Genomic DNA, 22,891 nt, shown 5'->3' on the forward strand with positions numbered 1-22,891 from the left:
ATTATTGCAGCTTCCACCTCAGCCTGCCTTGGTTCCTGGAGGAATGCAGTGAAATGCAGTTAAGATTTTTATCCAAGGCAGTTTTTAGCCCTCAGCTTGCTCCCACCAGCTCACTCTGGCAGACTTGAACGTATCTTCCTAATTCTGTACCAAACTGTCTGCACACGAAAACAAAATGTATTCTTTTAATCTATGATTGCGTATTAATAATTTCATTATTATTATGGTCATTTTTCTTAATGACACACACTACCTCCAGGCAGCCTTGCATGGGACAGCATAACTGAAGATAGATATGGTGCGTTAGCAGATGCGGGTGCTGTAGCGTGTTGTCTGTGCAGTTAGTGATGGTAAGACTACGAAGATAACTGCCGATGCACATCATATTGTGTCTTGCATTGTGTCCAAGCTTACTTCTTCTGTCAATCAATAGTTCAATACTCTTTCGTACTAGTTCAATCAATATTCTTTCTGGCAATAGAATACAATACATCATAGTAATATACCGCTCCTACTTCTTTTCCATTTTTCCTCCACCACTTCCAGCCACCAGCTCAGTGTTTTCTTTAAGACTCCACAGTTTTGTAGACATTCAAAATAGTGCTGCCATGCCATGCTCAGACAACAGAAACCTAGAGCGATTCTGTTCTGGCTTTCCCAAACCGAACTTTTCCTGGCTTTGCCAATACACCTTGTCTTATTTGCACGAGCCTCTCAGCTAGCGAGTTCATCAGGGAGGTGACTTCTGACTTCTGTGTGATTTAATCTCTGTGTCTTGGAGTGTGTCTCAGGGGCTCCTCAGGTTCGTGGCTGAGACAAGAGGTTTAGTGGGGATTAATGGGGCAGGACGGGAAGAGATCTGGGGCAAAGTGGCAGAGGATTGGAAACTGGGTTTTATCATGTTAAATTGAGTTGCAAATATTAAAAAATAAAACTTCATTGTTTTTACCATTTTTTCCCCTGTATTAGATTTTGTATAAATTAAAGATATATAATATATGGTATATGGAAATATAAAATATTATCATCTTGATTTATCATTTAAATATAGGCCCATCCATCGAATCAAGTTCTGAAAGGGACTTCTTATCTTCCTGCTGAGAACTGAGTGTAAAGTCTTTTTATAGGTGAGCTGCTGTGGAAGTCGGTCTACAGGAGCGCTCGGCAGCCCAGCGGCACTGCTCACAGACAGCGTCTGACAGTCGCACTCTTTTTGCTCACCGCGTTTCGCTGAACACCAGGCGGTGTAAAATATCTTTGCTTTAGCCCCTTGTTACATGATCTCGGTCTCCCATGCCACCACCCTTGTTTCACCAGAGCCTCGGTCAAGTCATGAATTAAACATATATTTTACAGGAACATTTTTCAAGGAAAGTGAAAATTGTATCTAGAAGGCTCCTTAAAGAGATTAAATTACCGCTGAAACTTGTCACCTGCAAATACAGCTCAGCTGCTTTTGCTTCATGTATTCTTACTGTTTTCCAAAATGTTCTATAGAGATAACCCTTGATTTCAAAAGATGATGGGCCCAGATCAAGTACTCGAATCTGGGGCGAGACCATTAGCAACTGCTCCGCCCCAGCTCTGAGATGCGAGCAGCAGGGCGCATGTCCAGAGCGTGAATAACTGGAATTTATATCAGGGTGATGGTGATGTAATTTGTACAGCTGGGACATCACACAAAAGCCAGAGAAAAATAAGAAACAACATATCCAAAAACACAGACACACACAAATTGGCGGGAAGTTTCACCTCAGGAAATCGTTGTGGCTCCCTGTTCCTGTCAGTAATGTGTCTGCAAATGTCACCCAGGAGCAATGCATCACCCCACGAGCAGCCCCAGAACACAGAGGCAACCAAAAGGGTGATGAGAAAGAGATTGCCAAATACTTTTGAAACAAGTCAGGGATTGGACCCGTCAGGAAAAAAATTACACAATAAAATAAACAGCTTTTGCCAAGAAAACCAAGACTCAGGGAGGAAGCTGCCTGTGCCAGTCCTGGCCACAGAGGAGAAAGCTGTTTCTCTGGGAAGGACAGTGAAGTCGGATTCAATATTTGCTTCTTCTCCTTGTCAACTTCCTTCTCTACTTAACGTCTCAGACAACTAAGTTTGTCCAAGCTGGTGCTCAGACCCAAAGCTTCCCCTGTGGATGGTGTCTGGCTGCACACAGGCTGCACCTCTGTGTGAAACCACCGAACTAAGTTTTAACATGTATACGTGGCATGGGAGAATAATTTCCCTACTCCAGAGAAGCTCCATTTTCTTCTTTGACCTCGCCTTACAGCAGAGCTCTGTGGTCTGCCATTAAAAGAAAGACCTCTTTATTATAGACCAACAATTAGAGAAGGCAAAATCACAGGTCCAGGAAAATCTAATTCCATTCTCTGCTCCCTGTGAGCACACCTTCACTGCTCACTGAAACGAGAGGAGGGTTGGTAGGCCAAGCCAAAGGGTGCACCTTTAGACACACATAACAAAAGACACAGGGGTGCATGGAGCTCCTATGAGAAATGAGAGCCTACATGGACCCATGGCTGGAAACGTCTCTGGAGTTACATCTGCTGGCCTCCTGCTGTTTGTGTCCTGACCTGGAGCCTTCATGCCGGAGAGCCGGCTTCACTTCTGGGGCCCGCTCAGCCTCAGAGGCTCTGCTGACATTACCGGCCGATTTGCCAATCACGACGGTAATCACAAGTCCACGAGGAAATGAAGTCACAACAGTAACTGCAATAACTTCATCAAAGCCTTCCATGACGCAGCAGGGACTGAAAACCATTACCGACGCGGGCTGAATTAGAAACAGTGGAAAACTCTCTATCTCATTACAAGTTGCTACAATATACAGATTAAAAGGATTAATCTGGTTGGTGGTGCCATATGCTGCTCCAGGTGGGCTGAAGAAGGACTTGGCTCGGTCGAGTACTTCAGAGAGTTTTAACAGGTTAATACTGGCAAGTTTATTTAATGCACTGAGCTCAGTTCCTGTTGGCTAATGTTAATGTTGGCACAATTAGGCTGATGAAAACACTGTGCAGATGTCCTCTGGTGATCCAGTCCCTCCCCAACACTTGTAACTATCAGATAATAAACTTTTTGCATGGTTGCTCCGGTTGGTGATTCACAGATTACTTACACTAGTTCTCCACTTCCTTTGGTAATGTGTCTGGGCGTCTTACCTACTTCAGTACTTTCTTCTCGGCTGCTCTCGTTATTGGCCGGTCACAATTTCTCCGGGATTTCTTGCTGCTTGCAGAAAGGAGGACTGAGCGAGGAGTGCAGCGAGCACACGGCCGGCTGCCTCCCCGGCCGGGGCAGGGCTGCTCCAGGAGCGCGGCGGGTGAGCTCCAGATAGCAGTGGTGACGGGCGTGCTTCTCATCTCACTATTTTAAATTGCTACAAATACTTCAGCTTGCTGGATTTTTTTTCTTCTTTTTTTTCTTCTTTTTTTCTTTCTTTTTTTCTACTTTAGGAGCTTTTTCTCCTAACTAAACTTGTCTTACTCCTATGTAACTGATTCCCTGTTAATACTTATTAAATGCAACATTGAAACATGATTGTAAATTTAAGCTCCTGCCTTGTTCAAGCGTCCACTTAGAATATTCAAAGCAAATCACAGTTTTCCTATTGGACTTTAAGTAATTCTTGTCCAGTGGTTTTGCTTCTAACAGGTAAATTTTGCTGTCTTACTCCTACTTTTAATGATGCTCACCTTTTCTATAATCATTGCTAATGAAAAACGAGAGGTGGATGTTGAAAACACAGTGGGTCCTTGTAGGTGCTTCTTGTGCAATATTCAAGTGGAGGTATGAAAAAAGCAATCCGTAGAACAATTCCTGGCTGTAAGAGCTTGAAGGCATGAGGAGCAAAGGCAAACCTTTGTTCCCTGAAGAGTGGTGGCATCGCACGGCGGGAACACTCTTCTAGTTCTCTTGAGAGCAACCTCTAGCATCAGCGTGAAGTCCAGAACAGATTTTAGTTGCTCTGCTTGCCCCCATACCTGCTCTTTTCCAGCTCAAGAAGAACTTCTGAGATTCTGGAGCATTTTAGCATTGTTCTGCAAAGGCCTGTAACTACTGGGTGGAAAGTAGGCTGTAAAAGGATGTGTTGGAAGCAGTTTTAGTCCCCTGGCTATGTCTGGAAGGAGGAACGTGGGTTTCATAGCGTTCAGACAGCTCCTCAGCCTGGGTGTGTTGTCTGCTCAGTGCCCAAGTTCCAGGCTCTTCTCTGTATTTTCGTTTTATAGGAAGGAAATTTGTAAGTGTGGGCCAGATTAAGGTCACTGTGCGGTATAATCAGATTCTGGGGTAGGATAATCAAGGACCAAGACCCCAGGACGTCCAGTGGTATGTCCTCACAGCTCAGCTGAATTGTCACCCGGTAGCAGTCCTTACTGCCTGTGGGGGACGAAGCCCTTGATGTGATCTGCAGAAACCAGGCTGCTCCTGTGGTGCTGACTTTTCTCTTATTTTCAGCTGCTAGAGCATATTAAATCTGCCTTTTCCCAGTATTACTCTTCCCTGCAAGCCCCTGCTTTAGTTGCCATAGGGATGGCTTGTGACTGCGACTGGCAGGGATCTCAAGGCCATCTCTCTGGTGATGTGATGTCTGCTGTCAGGGAGTGAAAGCCCTTACTCATTTGCATTTCACAGCTACAGTGATGTTTATTGCCAGCATCAGAGCAGAAGAAAAGGATGATTTGTTTTACTTAATTTATTTTTCCTTTCAGGCCAGTTACAATTCTATTTTATATTCTCTTTTGATAGAAGTCAACATGAATCAAGCCTAGATACTCATCATCTGAGGCAAGGAGTACGGTGTTGACCTTATCTCCAATCTAAAGATGCCATACAGATTTTCAAGAAACACAAAGCCTAAGGAATTGATCTGTGCATGGAGGGAATCAGAACCGATCTGTGCATGGTGGGTGGCAGTGGTCAACTGTGCACTTCAAAAGGCATTCTCACAGAATGGCCTTAGTCATTTATATGCAATAGAAAATGAGGAAAGCAGCCTTTCTTCCACTGCCTTGCTTTACTTTGCAAAAGAGTATGTTGACAGCATTGTTTCTTAATTAAAAATATTTTGAGTGCGAGACGTGGTAAATATGAACCTCTAAGAAGACAAATAAAGTGAATATTCTAAGAATAATCCAAATTATGTGTGATTTGTGTTTCAGCAAACAATTCTGGGGAATTCGTCCTTATTTGTTAAACAATGCTATCTAGATAGAAATATAAATGAAATATCCCACTTTTCCGTAACACTTTTCACTGTAACAACTCACCAGTGCTGCATCTGGCACTACAAGAGCCATGTCCTTTCCCAAGGACCTCTGCTGTCTTCTCTTGCAGTAGGATGGGAAAGAGGAGGTTTTGTTTTGGCAGTCTTGAGGAAGGGAATGAATTTCCCCTTGATGCCTCCTCCCCAAAAGTTAGCAGTTAAGTGGAATTGCCTTCTGCAGAGCCACCGCACACAGTGAAGGGCAGGGACTGGGGACCAGGTTGTGAGGCTGAAAAAGAAAAACCAGGGATCAGCTGTTTCAGCGTGCAGCGACTCTTCTTCACAGGACGAGGGAAAGGACAGTGGACACATGCCTATATGCCCGTGGCATCCCTCCAACGCTGATTTTGTAGGCATCGTGAATGCGAGTGCGGGAGAAAGTAATGGATCTTAATAATGCCTAGTCCTAGGCTGAATGAGTTTGGTAGTTGAGTGGGTTTAGCTGAGCTCTTCCTGGAGGAAGAGGAGTGCAAAGAGGAGTCTCTGAGATGGTGGAGAGGACAAAGTGTAACAGGAAGAATGGATATTATTAGTGACCTCTGAAACCATCTTTCAAACTTCTTTCAGATTAATTCTCCAAATTAGCTTGGCAGAGAGGAGGGCTGCCTTCCATTTCTTGTCCATCTGAGCATATTCAAGACAGGCCATGTCTAAACTACAGGACCAGCAGTGCTTTCTAATTGTGGATTACATCCAAGCATGCAACTTTCTACTCTCTTCCTCTATATTCTGGTCTCCATGGGAAGGAAATGCAGGCAATTACTCTCCATGTGGGTTTCCAACTGAGCAAGACTGCACGAAAAATATGTAAAGAATACTTTGCGCACAGTGTACACGTTACAGAATCAGCACCGCCCCATCCCTCTTGTGAAAACAGTTGTCTGTCACTCCCTGCTGGTCTTAATCATTGCGTTTCCCTTGTATCTTTTCATTGCTTTCCTACTCCGTTGCTATCTTTGCTTTTTTTCCTCTTCTCCATTGCATTTCACCTCCTGCTCCACCCTGCTTCCTCCCTTGCTCCCCTCAGTCTTTACCACGCTACTCCTCATGTGGGTGAAAAATCCCAACTGAATAGGCAGGGCCCTGCCAAATAGGTGGGAAGGACTGACAGAGGATAACTGGACATACGGACAACTGCAGACTCTTACAGTGCTGCCTGTCAGCAAGCGGCAGAAAAACGGAGTCTGCATCGCGCGGCAGAGTAGAAAAATGATGCTGTAGCAGCGAATCCGACACCAAGAGTGCCAAGGCTGAATTGAAGAGCTTCGAAACACCCACGCTATCAAAATGGGTTCCACTGACTGAGTTAGAAAGACAAAAAGCTTTCAGGCTCGACAAATCAAAATGTATCAGCTGCATCCGTGAGAAATAACAGGGCTGAGTACAGTACTTGAAACTTCACAAGATGTGCTTGTCCTGCTCCTGGTGCGTCTGCGTGCGCTACATCCTTGAAAACCGTGAGGCCCTTGTGAAGCAGGAGACATACAGGAGAATGAACATTTGTTTAGTGTGTGACTCACATAGAAACAAAACTGTCCTTGCAATTAAAGTCCAGGAAAGCATCCTAAACCCCCTTTGACAAGTATCTTAGGATACCCCGTGTATGCTCAGCACCTGATAGACGGCTGCTAGCTGTGGGCTCTGAGCTGTTTTCTGAATCCAGCTTGCACAGTGCTTGAATAGAAAACTTGGTAAAGGCATTACAACTTTCCATTGAGAGACTTCACATCTCGCTGAGAGGTCGATTTACATTTTTAACCCTACTGACTGTTGACGTATTTGCTCTAATAGTGTTCGCAGACAAACCTGGGAAGCTCTGTGGCTAACAGTGCCTCCTGATTTCATGTGGATTGCTGGCGCTTTGAGTAGACATTTACCAGCAGCTGGGAGCTTGGAGATACAGCATCTATTCTTTCCTTTCACATTTGCCTACAGAGCTGTAAATGTCAAAGCCTTTCAAGTGCCCCTCAAACAAAACGAGTTAGTAAATCAGCAAATGTGGCACCGCACACACTCATGTGGTGCATGTTAAGCTACTGTACTTCATTCACTTCTTTATCCCATGGCTCCGTGAGAAAAGAGAGCTCGCTGAGGCACCGAGATGCTTTAGTCATTTTGTTTGTTTTTTCACATGGCTACTGTTCTTGTTTTGTTGGTTTTTTTTTTTTCCCAAAAGCTGCGTCAGATGTGCTTAGCATTCAACTCAACTAGATACATTGGATGAAAAGGCTATTTTCTCTTCACTGATGAAATATAATTGAACCCACTTATAATGAACTCACACACCAAATAATGAAACTCCATTTGTGTGACTGGGGCTCTTTTCCGAACCCCACAATTCCCATTCCCCTAAGGGAATGTTTTATGTACGTTTCCACCAGTTTCACTGAGATCACAATTTGGCACATCAGCTTTGCTTGAAAATGCGAGTTCTTCATTGTCTCTACACCAGAGAGAGGCAAATTTCTAAAAAGAAAATACAAAGAGTAGGAGCAGTTCAATTAGCAATCAGTGTTACTTGCAAAAAGCCCCAGTCTGGCTTTGCCAGAGAAACCATTTCTTTAGCACACACTTTTTCCCAGTCTTTATTATTCCTCTTCACTGCGACTCATGGTTTACTGGGTGTCTTCTTTACCTTCAACCTGTTTCAAGTTATCTACCGCAAATTCTCCAGGAAGCTGCCAGTTTTGGCACAGCCCTGCAATCTATTCCCTTGAAAGCTGTGAGGGCCTTGTTAAGGAGTGAAACAGCACAAGGCAAACATTTGTATTGTGTCTTTGGGGCTCCCGCGGAGATAAAATTCTCCCGTTGGTTCAAATATGGGAAGATGTCCTCAACCTCCTTTACGTGCAAGGGTACTTAGCCAAAAAGTCTCTGCATGACCTCATGTGCGTATCTGGAGAATGTCAGAACTGCTCGCTGAAGATAAGGGAGAAGACTCGGCCCCAGATAGGGAAGATGGGGAAGGAAGGGTGGGCTACACTGTCTATACATGCTGGATTTTAGGAAATAAATAGATTTATCATGCACTTATTCAAATCTGACTGCCTAAAGCCAGGCATTTCTGTTCCTGTGAGCTCTGCCCCAGGGGAGCTGGTGTGTGAGAAAGTCAAACCAACTGAGGGGGGATTAGTTTTTAAACTGAGTGATGTGCTTTTTCTGAGGTGGCATTAACCTGGGAAATTTGGGAACTCAGGAAAAAAAAACACTTAAATTTGACCACACTGCCACTGCCTGTTACCAGCCCAGCATTTTCATCAGCCAGGGTGAGGTCTAATCTGGGAGCGGGCTGCTCGCAATCAGAGACCCATGGTTCAGCAGAGCCACAAGACTTTATCACAGGATCATTTTGGGAGAGGTTCTGATATGTGGCTGTTGTCTGCTTTTGGTCTCACACAGGAATAAATTGGCATTTAAACCATATTTAAAATGAATATCAGCAGCAGGTGTATGTGTCAGGGCCTCACGTGGGCTTAATGGACCTGAGCAGCCTCACCTGGGACCTCACCCACGCCCTGACCATGGGCCCTGGGCCCTATTTAAGCTCAGCCCAAGGCCTTTGCTTCTAGTCTGAGCTCTGCTGCAGGGGTGCTGGTCTGCAGCCTTGTTGCTGCCTGTGCTCCTTGGACTGATGCTGTAGGCAGCGGTCTCCTGGGTGGCCCCTTGCATGTGCATTGCAGCTCATTTGGTCCTATCTCCTTTTGCTCCTGACTGGGCTCCTTGGGTGGCCCCTGGACCTGCTGGTCCCTTGCTGGCTCTGGGGCTGTTGGTGGCTCTGGCTGCTGGGCTCAGGCTCTCTGGGAATGTTGCAGTGCCCTCACTGGGGCTGCCCTTGCTTCCCTTCCCTCAGGGAGCAGCTGGAGCCCTTGCTGTAACAAAACTAAACCATCTTATGTGTTGTTTATGTGCATTGTCTTTTCAGGAAACAAAGAAAAAAAACCTTCTTTCTTCATAAGCTGGGAAATGAATTACTTAAATGAGTGAGGAGTTCCCCCAGACTGTCATGTTGGTGGTAGCCCTTCTGGGAGAGCATCTCTTCATCCATGTGAGTAAGAGCACGTGAGCTGACCCTGTCTGAATCAGGCCTCAGGTTCTGAGAAAGGGCATCAATTTTTTGAGCTCTTCCTGAACCGGAGAGGAAGGTTCCTGACTTCTATAGCACCTCTCTCCTGCTCTGAGATGGTCATTCTTAAAAAGGGATAATACCTGAATACACACTTCTGTAGCTGTCACCCTGCTTTCACTAAAAAGCAATGTTTCCACTATCTAATTGATTTTTTTCAGTTATAAAAGTTACTGCTAGAAAATATCTCTCTTGTAGGCATGGACTTTAACTTTTGGAGCGAACAGGTAATTCTAGTTCACAGGAAATTATCATCTTACCCAGTGAAGCAGGCAGCTATATGAGTAGACCCTACCACTCATTCTAACTGCGCTGTGGGTCTAGCTGGTGACAAACCACATCTGTCAGACTGGAGACAAAAGTGGCTGTACCTTTGTGAAAGCAGTGCGTAGGCTGAGGAGAGCTATTGTTAGTATATCTATGCTAATCGGAGAATGAAATTCAGATGGAGACAAAGGAAGGCTGGGAAGGTGTCTGGGAGCTCCCCACCCTTTCTAGTGTTGGTCTGGGAAAGCAGATGGGCTGCTGGATGCTGCTTCCCCAACACCTGTGGCCATGGGGGAGGCAGCACTGGGGAAGACCTTCAAGACTCAAACTTGTTTTTCTTAGGCTCCCTGGCTTTTCTGAAGTAGCAGTTTATTGGTGCTGGTCCCTAACTGACCCCTCATCACACTGGGTTTCAGCTCAGGCTGAGGCAGGTCAGGTCCCTTATTCCTCTTGTCTTTCTCTGGGTTTTGCTTAGAGATTAGACCAGGTGAGCTAACACCCTGGTTGAATTTGCTCTGGTAGGTGATCTATTACTAACATCCAGTGAAGAAGCACTTTGGAGGTCCTGCTGAGATGATACAACTGTAAATGGCGTACAAAATAAAGATGGAAGACAGTAGCAATGCCTAGCAGCAAGCTGTTACCTCTGAGCTATAGTCCAGTGCTGTCTATGCTCTGGAGTTCCCCGATTTCAGTGTTTTACTGCAGTTAAATAGAGCTTTAGTGGAAATCCTGAGAGCAGCTACTCTAGCTTTGGGCAAGAGCAGGGCTCAGCTTCTTTAAATCAGTGCAAAAGAGGGATATCAGCTGCTGATTATCAATCAGCAAAGAATTAAAGTGTGAGAGTGAATAAATATTGCTTGTCTTCTAAGATGAATTAGTTGCCGTGTCCTGCAGCCTGGCTCCTGAAACAGCCAGGAGCCGCAGGCAGGTCTCCCTGTGGACATGCAGCTTTCTCCACGCCTCGGCAGGGGCTGGGAACGAGAGTGGCAACTCTCACTTGAGTTTCAAAGAAAATTACATAGCCCTTCAAACTAAGTGTTGTGAGCAAGGATGGAGGGCTGTTAGTTATTGCTGTGATGAAGCTAATCCAGTCCTGAGGAGGATAAAGGGTTGCTTAGCAATACTTCAGCAATGACTAACAATGCTTTACCAGGCTTTTACTGTTTACTAAGACTTTAATACTGGCTCAGTGGGTTTTTTTAGTGGAATGTTTTTCCTATTTTTGTAATGGTCTCCCCTCTTGAGAAACTGTCAAACTCATCACACATAATGAACAGGCAGCAGTCAGCAAGCATTTGATTGCTGATCATGTGTTGATTTTTGGCCTGACCTCATTAAGATTCCTTATCTCTAACTTCTCTTTCCCTAGGAGTTCTTAAATTAGCTACAGAGATTAGATTATTTAAGTGCTTTTTGTATAGATGCCTCCTAGTCTGTTTATTTTTCCTAAACCACCCCTTGCCCATGTGGAAGCTCCCTCCTGCTACTTAAAGGAGAGGTGCAGAGTCACATCTCACCGAAACCTTTATTACGGACTTCTGTAAAGCCCTTTAATAGGGCAAGATGTGTATTGCTCCATTTAATATTCCTTACTAGCATAACTATTAAGAAAAGTTGCCTTCTTGATGAAGAGGCTACTGCATACGGTACAGTATATTCATATAATTCCCATAAAATTGTATATTGAGGGCCAAGTGCTCTATTCATGTTTTTTGGTATTCAGCTGAAAAATACAAGCACACACCAAATAAATTGGTCGTCTTCTCTGCTGAGGTATCTGAGTCATGGCTGTCACTGTAGAAAATGTATAGTAATATTTTGGGGAAAGGAAAACACATTAAAGCTGAGGAGTGCATCTGGATTCTTGAAGCATTCCCCTTGGCCGTATCTGCGCTTTGGAGCTGATGCTATCGGGGGAACCAGTAACAACATGGTAATCCCCAGCAAAACATAGCTCACGTTTTAACTGTGTCCAGAGACTACTGTGCAAGCGAGGGCCTCTGCGGGACTTCATTACGCAGCACCGATGAGCCCTGCATGTCTCACCACCCCGGCCGTCTGGTCTGGGTGGCCAGACCCTGTTAGCTCCCCTGCATGAGAGCCAGAGCCTTTCCGCTGGGAGCAGGGATCCCAGTTAATCAGAGGTGTGTGTAGCGAAGGACTTGTGGCCATAGGGTGGGTTTCCATGTGTTTGCAGCCGGTGTTCATATGATACCTGTGTGCGAGTTTTCACCTTGGGAGCTCTACAAAAAACAGTCTTGTGGCATGGCTGCTGGGGGCTTTAACAAACCCACCTAGGTGGGATACAGCAGCCCTGCAGAGGATCTGAAATTCTGAATAACCGTGTCTCTCTTGCTTTGCATACATTAAGCAGTTGTTGTATTGATTGCTATGAGATGGGATTCATCTCTGGTCTTGTGAACACCAGTACAATTTCCAAGACTCTGGAGGATGCAATGTTCCTCAGTCATTCAGCTCCCTTATCTGTGCAAATTGGGAATGAAGAAGAGAGATAAACTGAACACATTACTGAAGCTCCTGGTGCTTGCTCTGTGCTGAGATTCTGTTTTTAATTATCACAGGAATTTATTTATCTCAGATTATTCAGCTGGGATCCTGATTTCTTTCAGCACTGCTAATTCCACTAACTTCTTGAATTTCAGCATACTTAGAAAAAGTGCTGAACTGAATGTCTAGGAACCGAACTGGGAGAAGGTAGCACAGTAGTCACCTTGGTTTGAGATGTGGGGCACAGCCTGGCCTGGTTTCGTGGACCTGTGAGGAGAGCACAGGCGCTAAGACCTTCTCCTCTTGGATTCAGTGAGCTGAAACAGTGTTCTCGGTGTACCCAGCGCCGTGCCAGCTGCCCTGTCACCCGCTTGTCATCGCGCTGAGTCACCTGGGGAAGGTTTGGTGGCGAGATGCTGTGGAGCACAAAGTCAGCTCCGCTCTTTGATGTTCCTAGAGGGGAAAGAAAGCACATTCTCTTCTGAGTTTTCTTTAAATTCATAGTCTAGCTGTAATCTCAATAGCACTGGCATGGAAAGGATGAATGGGAATGGGCTCTGAAGTTAAAATTCAGGTTTTAGTCATTCCCAGCTGTATTATGAATATTACCCCAAAATCCAGTTACAAAACCCTCTGAATTTAGCAGACATCACTTGAAATCTGAATGTTGTCCTCTAAAACCATGACTAGACAACAAAAGTGACTTGGACAAATGTCATCTTTGATCCTTTATTAATGCTGTCAGTTAGAGCCTGGGGGACAGCAAAGAATTAGTGGTGACATTTCTAGTGAGCTGTTAGTATCCAAGTCTCCCTGAGACTCCTTCAGGCTCCTGAAAATTGGAAAGATCTCTTCCAGTTTAGATTTAAACAAGAGAGTTGCTTTACCACTAACCTCATAGCACTGTTACTTAATGATGTGAGCTCAGTGTATCAACACAGCCGTTTCACTTGTATTTTATTCCTGGTATTTTTATAAGGTATTTAACTATCTGGGGGAATCCTTCAACACAGCTATTTCTGCACGTCTGCTTTTAGATAGCCTCATGAAATCAGTATTTTGGTGCCTTCTTGGTATGTGTAGACTAATAAAATCCGATATATTCATCTTTTCTACTCACTTTTTCCAGGCCTGTCTTTCTCAATGGCCCTCAGTGGGTACAGATGTCTGACACTGAAGGTTTATCTGAGGCTTTTCTAATACTCTCTGCTATATCTGACTGTAATCAGTCCATAATATTTATTACCTGAATGTGAGGCTTCCTGAGCTTAGTAGCTGTGAGAGGAAGGGAAAGCCATGCAATAACAGCAATGTGTGTGAGACTTAACATATTCCCAGCAAAACCAAACCTCCACTTGGGAAGAAGGACGATGATGGCACACTCCATAAAATAAAAGCAAATTTGGGATAGGTTTTCTGGTACCAGCCTGCTGTGATAATTTGGGAAGTCTTGCTTGGCAGGGCTCAGTAACAGGGGTGTCTGCAGCCATGTTAAGTTCAAACTCCGTTTGGGATCTGGGGCTTGTTTTTCTCTGTCTTCACCTTCTCTAGAAATGTATAGAGAAGAGAAACATCTGCACCTAGCACAGGGGTAACAAAAAGCAGCACTAAACTTTGGTGATTTGTCTGGGTGGGGTACCCAGAGACAAAGTGTTGGAGGCTGCCTGAGGTTTATACAGAGGTGCCAGGCATCACCTGATGCTCCTCATTGAACCTCACTGGCAAAAGGGTTAGGAGGCTGATTTTTAAAATAAAAAGGGGTTTTCTCCCAAGTAGTTTTAGGAAAGGGGGTAAAATATGTGTGTGTAATCTTTTCAAGACAAGCAGGTGAGTGAGGGAGGAAGAGACAGGAATAACCTCATAATGAAGTATTCCCTTTTCACAGGCATCTCCTGCCTACACAGAGAGGAACAAGCTTCAGAGCAGAGGACTAGACATGCAGGGAGGGGTTTTAGTCCCACAAAGGTAGGAAAATGTGCTTGGGGTATGTATTATTTGTCTAGCTTTTTATATTTCTTGTGCTAGCTGAGCTGCGTTTGTTTTGGAGCTGGTCCACCGGCTGTACGCGTGTCACATACCTTTGCCCCGCAGCTCGGAGCGCGGGCAGGGCGGGAGCCCTCCCAAAGCACAGCACTGAACAGTTTGGATGGCTTAGTGAGCTGAAGCATCTTGCCAAGGGGTCAGACAGGCAAGGTGCGAGGAAATTGGTAGGAATATTTGGCTGGGACCGGCACTGCCTCTTTGAGTGACACTGAGCTGTTAACGTGACTCAGGTACCTCATGACACCTCACCCTTAGACGCCAGCACTGGGGTGAGGAACTGAGGGGAAAGTCTAAGACAACAGAGGAGCAGTTTCTGATTCAGACCAAGAGACAGGATTTAGTCTCAAAACCAGCAGACTTGTCGGGAACTTACTGCATGGCACCCATTTATCCAGTCTCCTAAGACCTGCCCATCTCTAGGCATGCTTCAGCTATATTTATATTTTCCCATTCCATCATGCAACTGCTTGGGGAATTTTACTGTAAAACTCAGTCAGTGAGGTAATCCAAGTTAAACTGTGCTACCTTCCACCCTTGTTTTGAGGCTCTCTTTCCTGAGGGTTTTCTCAGACTGGAGTGTTTCTGTATCAGTGTCACCAGCCCAGATGGCTGTGGACTGTGGCAGAAATCATTAAACTGGCTTTGCACTGAAGAAACTGTCCTGTGTAATTATATTCTGGTTATAAAAGGTAGCTAAAACACATCTGAAATTAACTGTAAGTTCAACCAGGGCAGATGTTCCAGCCTGAGGAATTTTCCTAGAGCTTGAGCTCAATTCCCCCATGCCCTCAGTCATCTGGGAGGTGGATGCCTTCAGGGGTCAGCACATCCAAATTGTGGGTAGAAATGGGATTACTGAGGGTTTACTCAGCCTAGCTAGTCACCGGGCTGCGTGTAGGAAAAATGATACATTGGGTTAGTTCCACAGGGCCAAACCCCAACCCAGACAGCAGAGACTGACAAGGCAATAGCTGGTGTTGGTATTGTGGAAAAGCTTCTGTGTGTCTCCTTCCCTTTTGAAGCAATCCTGTAAGGATCTATTTAAGCCCTCTGAGACAGGCCTTGAGGTAGTCCTCCCACATAAGAGCTAATTTTACTTACAGTTCTTGTTCCTGCTTGCCACCAGGCATCTTGTGATAAGAGCAATGCCATGGTTCAAGGTGGAAACTTCTCACCTTGCACCGTTCTTGTGCTGAAGATAGTCATTACTGAGGGGAGGTTTCCAATAAGGACAGAGGTACCAATGTCCCAAAACAGCCTTTCCTTCCTACTCTATAAACAGAATTCAGCTGCTGCTGACACCCTCCCCCTCCAAGAAACTGAGGGTTTAATACTTGTGTTTCTCGGTTTCTTGGCTTTAGCCTCTAGCCTGTGGCAAACCTTGGCACCATCAGTCCCTCCTCTGGCAATTAGGAGTTAAAAAAAGAGTAAGATCTGCTTAGCCCGCCACAAGAGCAGCTGTAAGCACCTACCCCAAGGGGGTGCTGGGCTGTTTTCAGCCAGTGTGACCCTAAAGCCTCAGTCCAGGTCTTAAAGCCCTGGAAAGAGCCAGGATTCCAAACTTTTCCATTCTGTACCTGCTTTCTCCTCCTTTGTGCTTGCTTCTGTCTCTTGCCTAGTCAACATCTGGGTCTTTGGACCTTCTGTGAAGTACATGACTTCTGCCACGTGTGGAGACTCCAGTAGCTTAGCATTACTGGTGTGGATGGGAATTCACCCTGGGAGGCAGACACCTGCCAGCCAGCCACTCTGGTATCAGCTCTGTGGGCATCAGTTTTCTGCTGGGTCTGAGCTTCCATAAATGGGTCAATCATTAGCTCAACTGAGGTCAAAGGGTAGAATATTTCAGTAGGATTGGGATAAATCTTGTAACTTAATTTGCAGGGAGAAGAAAATGTTATACCAGCTTTGCAATCGGATTGTTTAATCTGTGGAGTACATGCATATTTTTCTCCTTGAAGGCTGTTCACACAATAGAGAAATTACTGTAACTAAAGAACTAAAAGTTTTCAGAAGACATGCATAATCTTGCCAGGGTTTTGAAATTATTTTCTTTCTGAGGGTGTGCATGTACCTTGTTTCAAAGGAAGTTTACAAGAATCAGCTTCATCAGATTCTGATTCATCAGCTGTTGCCTTCAAAGGAAGGGCTTCTTGTTTTAAGAAAATATGGCTATTAACTAATGCCTTTACTTTTCTTTGATCTTTGCCAGCAAAATTTCTTTCTTGGATTTCTTCTGTAGTCTTTCTTCCATATACAGTTTGTGGCACGCTCACTTATTTGTTCCTGGATTAGTTTCCAATTAATTATCAGAGGCGGTTACAAAAATTGCCATCTAATATGATAAAAAGGCAATTTTTGTGGAGCTGTAAAAGCAGGCAAACACTGTCTCCTTTCATGTGGTTTGACTTTAACCTAAACTGCCCTGAAGGTAAAAGATGAGAAGATGAACTGCTCCTTGCTTCGGATGGGCATTTGCAGGGAAGTCGGATGTTAAGACAAAGCAGGAAGCACTTTGTCAAGAATAACTCGGGTGTCCTGAGGAGGGAAAGGTTGATGGGCGCCTCAGTGATGTTTTCTTCTCTGTTATTAGCACCTGCACGGTAGGATTAATGTCCGATGGTTTCTGAGGCGAGTCAAACATAAAAGCTTGAACTTGGATGGAAATGTCAGGATTTGCTCAGAAGCAAGTGCCCGGGCGGGCAGCGTGGTGGTGGAACGCCCGCACGGCCCCCCAGCAGAACCAGACGTGCTCTTAGCCAGGACTGGGGAATGTGAACTCTTATAACCTCCCTGTGCGCAAAGAAACACAATTGCACTTCACATGCTTGAAAATGTCCCTTAACTGCTAGTTTGTTGAGCCCACGTTTCCAAGCCTTCAGTAAAATCTGTAAGCACTGCATATTTGGTAACCACAGCTTCCTTAGTGTTTTTCCTGTATAAGGATTATTTGGCTTTGCTTATTTACATGATGTATTATCAGAATTAAACCCCTCCATCTGTGTGAGGAGCAAGTGGGTCTCAGGTCGGTCTTCTGCATTGAACATATGTCACGGCAGTTGGATCCGGTCCTTCCCTTCACAAACCTTCACGCTGTTATCACCCTTCCTCCTCTACCATTTATTTACAGCCATATAGTTGCTGGGATATTTTAGTAGGCTGCTCGATCTCCTTTGCTCTGGTCAGAGCGAGAGTTGGCAGCACTTCATTTGTGCTTTCCTGGTTGCTACCAGCCATGGAGCTGCATGGGTGACAGCGGTGGCAAGGTGTCCGTGGCAAGCACTTGAGGTGAAAAACATCTAAAGCAAACACAGCCCAGAGACATGAGGGTGGCCTGTGGAAAGGTGGAGTGCTGCTGCTAACGCTTCCTTCCTGACTTGAAAAATGGCAGATTTTATTCTCTAGAATGATATATCTAGTGCTAGAGTTATTTTTTAAAACACAAGCAAAATAACCTGTGTCTCAGGGCTGTAGCACGATTTAGCACGACAAATCAGGATCTAAGGAGACATGCTTTTGAAGAGCTGGAGAAGGGCAGCAGACTGGTAATATTACCTGGAGCTGCTGTAGCAAAATCTTACATGGCATCTTCATTAAAGCCTCTGCAGTATTAATTACTCAGAAAACGCATTTGTGGGCAAATGACAGTTCAATAAGGAAGCGTGCTGGACTGAAATAGAAATTACAACACTTGCAGAGAAAATAGCTTTTGTGTGTTACTGCCCACACGAGCAGAACTGCTGACTAGAAACCCAAGAGATTAAAAAGGTTATCGGGCAGGAGTGTGCTGATTACCTGCCATAAAGCACTCGGTTCAGCTGAGCAGACCATCACCCACTGTAATTTTGCCTGACTAATGATTATAGGTTTAGGCTTTATTTCTGCCGTCTGCTCCGTGTGCAGATGGACACCTGCACCGACTGCAGCCAGATGAGAGGAGGAACCCGTGCTCAGGAGTGATTTTTGTTTTCTGAAATGCCTCACAAATTCTTCCTTTCTATTTTGGTAGACATGTCTCTAAGCATCTCTAAGCTTTATCAAGTGAATGTGATAGTTCAGGACTGTGGTTAACCAAGACTACTGAAAACAGCGTTACTGTTTCCAAAATCTAAGTAACATTAATGTTTCCATAAATACCATATAGCATTTCCACACAGTTTAGAAACTGTAGTTGAATTATGGAAAGTGAAATTGTAACACAGGCTTACGTAGGTCATTAGCTATCAGGGTTGCCAGACTTCCCTCGTCTGGAAGAGATAGTATCTTGGCTTGAACCATAGTTATTGTCTCTCTGGGCAGAAAGATCTTAGGAGGTTATGTTGGCTGAAGCTGCAAGGAACTTTCCTTTCCATTTCTCGGTAGGAGCTAGTGGATGAAAAGTGTAAGCAGCAGGATGACGCCGACCCTGAGCCACAGGTTGAAGAGTGGGAAGTAGAGTCGGGGAAAGGACTGTGCAGGAGGCAGATGGGGAGAATGGGTAAATGGAGGTGGTGGGCTGTTTAAAAGAAAACGAGTCAAAGTCAAGAGTGACCCACAATCAGGAGCGACGTTTGGAGCAATGCTGTGAGTTGCAGGAGTCAAGGACACAAGTCCATGATCTCTGATGAGCACTGGAAGGTCAGTGCTCAAATCTGTAGACGCATCAAATGTGGGTCAGTGAGCTGGGACTCAACTTGAGTGTGAGTGCCAGCCTGACACACAAAGATAAAGGTTTTCTTCTGAAAAGTAATGCAACAACCCAAGCAATCTTTCTGCTTTGCTTTTGTAAATTAAGGTATTTTCTGAGATATAAATTTAAGCCAGTGTCTGAGCAGGCAATGGAAAGACTATAGCTTCATCACTTCAAGTGATGTACTGGCGTTCACAGATTAAAAAGGTGGTTTTACAGCACAGTGTAATTCAGAACCCATCCAACTTGTAATGAATCCTGATTATGGTAATAGTAGTTACAGCACTTGTCAGGCTTTCAACAGCATCGTCTGCGTGTCTGCTGCTAGGTATGTGCTGAAGTGTTTTGTTGAGTCGGGGCCTTTATATCTTTCTATATTTTTAGGTCAAGCATCTCATTTTAGGTAAGTGTCTTATCATTACCTTCCACTTTTACCTTTGCGTGTATGCACCACATAAGTTTGATGTCTCAGTAAAATGGATACCACCTAGAGTCAAATTTAATTGTGGTGAAATCACAGCACTGCTCAGACTTAGTAGCAAAATAAACTTTTCTGGTTCTTGAGGGCTGCGGAGAACCTTTTACAACAGGGCGAGATAAGACCCTGCGTGCAGCCTCTTACCCCAAGTGGTGAGTGAGGATTAATCTATCCATTTTGCATCGAATCCAAGTGGAAGGACATGTAGGATCTAGAGAGGCTTTGCTGCCGGAGGACAGCTCTCATGGTGGAGGCAGAGACCAACACCTGTAGCTGCAGTCTGTATCAGCTACTGCCGCTTTGATTTGAAAATTTTCTCCTTCTCAAGGGCAGATTCTTTAAATTTATGCTGTGTACAGAGGTCCCTGCAGTCAGTGCTGGCCTGTGCAGGTGTTAATGCTGACATTAGGCTTGGAGATTTCCTTCGTTGCTCATGTTCTGCCATATCTTTCTGACGCAATCATTAAATTAACAGCTTCCTTTAAGTGCGCTGGAGGTTAACAGGATGTCAATACATAAAACAAACTTTCTTAATGTCAGCATAGAGCCTTTGTTATCCCTATTTGTCACAGTGCCAAAGCCAAAAGTGTTTCTGCACACAGGGTATCCCATCCCCAAACTGGTGTAATTGGTCAACACCCTTCCACTGATTTCTGTGGCTTTGGGGTCAGCCCCTGAGCATGGAACAGTTTAACCGTCCTGGGTAATTTAGAAATTGTATTTGGAAAAGATCTGTGTAGAGCTAATTCAATTTTTTTTCCTGGTGTTTATAGTTATTGAGCAGATTAATACCGGTAAATATTAAATAGGGTCATCTGGAAAGGGATAAGCACTCTAGCTTTTGCCAACAAACCACTTAAGCACATGCTTAGAGATAAGCACACATATTAAGGTAAATGGAGTTGCTCATAAGCTTGGTGTTGAGCATATGTTTAGGGTTTCTGGATTTGGAGGGACTCGTTGCTTGAAATCGTCATCTTTTATCCTTAATGAACAGAAATTAGTTTCTAGTACGAGAATTCATTTTCATTAAATGAAAAATTAAAAACTACTAAAAGGTAAAAAAGTCAGGATGAAAAAGGAAATTATCTAATTTGAATGCCATAAAATGGAAAGAACATCATTTCACGAAACCTTCCCAAACTTCTTTCCCATCTTCCAACCTGCTTTGAAACTTATTCAGGCCCCCAGGTTGCCTGGCAGGGTTGGCTCAGCGCCTTGGGGAGCGGATCGCCGTGTGCGATGTCTCCAGTATTGCTAGCGAATGCCATGCTCCAGTCCAGCCAGCTCTCCCCGCACTGAACTGGCTGGAATAAGGTAAAAATAAGATTAAAACTTTTTTCCATGCAAATCCTTAGAGCAATGCCATTCATTAGGGAGCAATGATCTGCATGTAGTGAGCAGTTATATTATGTGCACTTCAAAAATCTTGGTTGGAGCTTAAAATACCGAAATTCAGAATTCCAGAGCTGCTTCAGATGTTACAAAACAATGTCTGGAGAGACAGCAACTCACATTAAAGTATATCTGACCTGCCAGGAACACTGCAGGAGTGTGCGAAAGCTGATATGAAGAGAGCTTCTAGTTTACCGTGTATGCCTTTGTCCCCAAGAGGAAGACAAATAAAATGGTAAGAAACACCCTGAATCCTGCTTTTCCCTTGAAGCACCATTGAAAATTTGCTGCTGTGCTGAAGTGCATCAGCATCAAAATGGAGGGAAGATTTTTCCAGGGAAATCCAGCACAAACTGAGAATTCCCACTACGCTCAGTGGGAAACTATATAATCCTGGCCCTTCGTTTGGCAAGTGGTTGACTTTTTCATAGGGTGGAGTGTCCCCAGCTGGGGGGGACGGGCGGTGCATGCTGGCATTTCCCTGTCGAGCAAAATTGGCGTAAAGAGAGGGAAAATAAATTATTATCAGATCTTGGACGCAAATTCTTTTTAACATTAAAAATGGATAAGCTGTGCTCTTGAGAGGAAGGCAGAGGAGGGAAGGGAAGCCAGGGAAGGGCTGACCCTGTGGTGGGTCGAGATGCACTCCCATTAATCGCCATCTGCAGCACCAGGCTTTTAACCAACTCATTAAAAGCCTGATTTGTGCTGCGCCTGGCGAAGGAGTGCCTCCTGTTTACCTGCCCACGGTGCTGGAGGAAAGGGCCTGCCCTGCTCCCACATGCAAATGAAGATTTATATGGCTAGAGCTGAAACATTTGGCAAGTGAGCGCATGAAATTTAAGGTTACCTGTAGGCAGCTGTTGCTCAGCCTGTGGGTGTTTTATATGGCTATTTAATTGCATGTTGCTCAGTACTAAATGAGTATGACTTACGTGAATAACCACAGTAACGCAAATGCTGCTGCCTCTGAGATAAAGGACCGTATTTGAGAAACAAATGCTTAACTAATAATACCATAGGCCTTGTGCACTTTTTAAAGTGTACTTTATCTCTGACAGAAAGGAAAGAAATGGTCTAGTTCTTAAAAATAAACCCAAAAGCATTGAAGGACTTTTTTCCCCCCCTTTTCTATTCTTTTCCCAGGTTGCAAAAATAACATCCAATAATGAAATGAAAACAAGCTGAATAGTTACATCCAGTGGAGGAGGGAAGAGGTAGTCGCAGACAGCTGGAGCATGTCTGGGCCAGTGTCTCAGTTCTTTTCTTTCTGCTAGTTTAGTGCCACTCCAAGAATGCAGACAATGCTGGCTACAACTGTTTCATATTTGATTTCCACACTTAAATCTGCGCTTGTTAAATGAAATCCCATTGTCAGGTTGGCATGCATCCACGCTGCCTCCTCAGGTCCTGCTTCAGAGCTTGCTGTCTGTGTTTGGGTGTCCTGCTCATTACCCTTCAGCGAGGATCAGGTATGCAAAGAGCATTTTGCTGTTTTAGTGCTGCTTGTGGCATTGCAACAAAAGCTTTTGGACTTTTCTTGCAACCACATCCATGGATAACCCTCATAAATCTTGGTCTGAGGGCAGACAGAAGTGCTGCAGGGAAGGGATGGGGTTTTGAAACGGCCTCAAGAGCGGCAGATCAATTGGGCACTGGGTTGGAGCTGGTCTCTGGGCAAGGTACTGGCTGTGATGGCCGTAGGAGAAAATGCTTGGGCAAGCGGGGCGCGATTCTGCAAAGGGCCGATATCCTGCCCTGCTCGAGGAGAGGATGCCTCTGGAGATGCCTCTGGTCTCGGTGGGGCCCTTTGCACGCTTTGCTGGGTTGGGACCAGAGGGTTCAGCAGTCGCAGGGCTTTGCTGAAGGCAGGCAGGGGAAATGCTGTGTATCGAAAGCAAAGCAGTGACTGTGAATAACAAAGGATCATTTCATATCCTCTGTAAAATACCAGGGAGGGCGTGACAATTATGAATCTTATTAATAAAATTTAGGGGATTACAAAATCCAACAGCTGTCCAGTCCTTTAGACTGCAGACCCTCTTGGTCTTTCTAACCCCCCCATAAGCTGGTATCGTGGTCTGATACCTGCTCGTACATCACCTCTGCGGTGTGACTTTC

The 22,891-nt window shown here is 44.8% G+C and overlaps 1 long non-coding RNA gene across 1 annotated transcript; it reads left to right on the top strand.

Annotated features, from left to right (window-relative positions):
* Window positions 1–14,067: 14,067 nt before the first annotated feature.
* Window positions 14,068–22,220, top strand: LOC148050766 (uncharacterized). Its single transcript, XR_015700282.1, has 3 exons — window positions 14,068–14,150; window positions 20,915–21,005; window positions 21,917–22,220. It is a non-coding gene; the product is annotated as an uncharacterized LOC148050766 (long non-coding RNA).
* The last annotated feature ends 671 nt before the right edge of the window (window positions 22,221–22,891 follow it).

The sequence above is a fragment of the Nipponia nippon genome, unplaced genomic scaffold (assembly GCF_047370975.1).
Source record: "Nipponia nippon isolate SJK-2023a ecotype South Korea unplaced genomic scaffold, ASM4737097v1 scaffold_7, whole genome shotgun sequence".
Classification (NCBI taxonomy): domain Eukaryota; kingdom Metazoa; phylum Chordata; class Aves; order Pelecaniformes; family Threskiornithidae; genus Nipponia; species Nipponia nippon.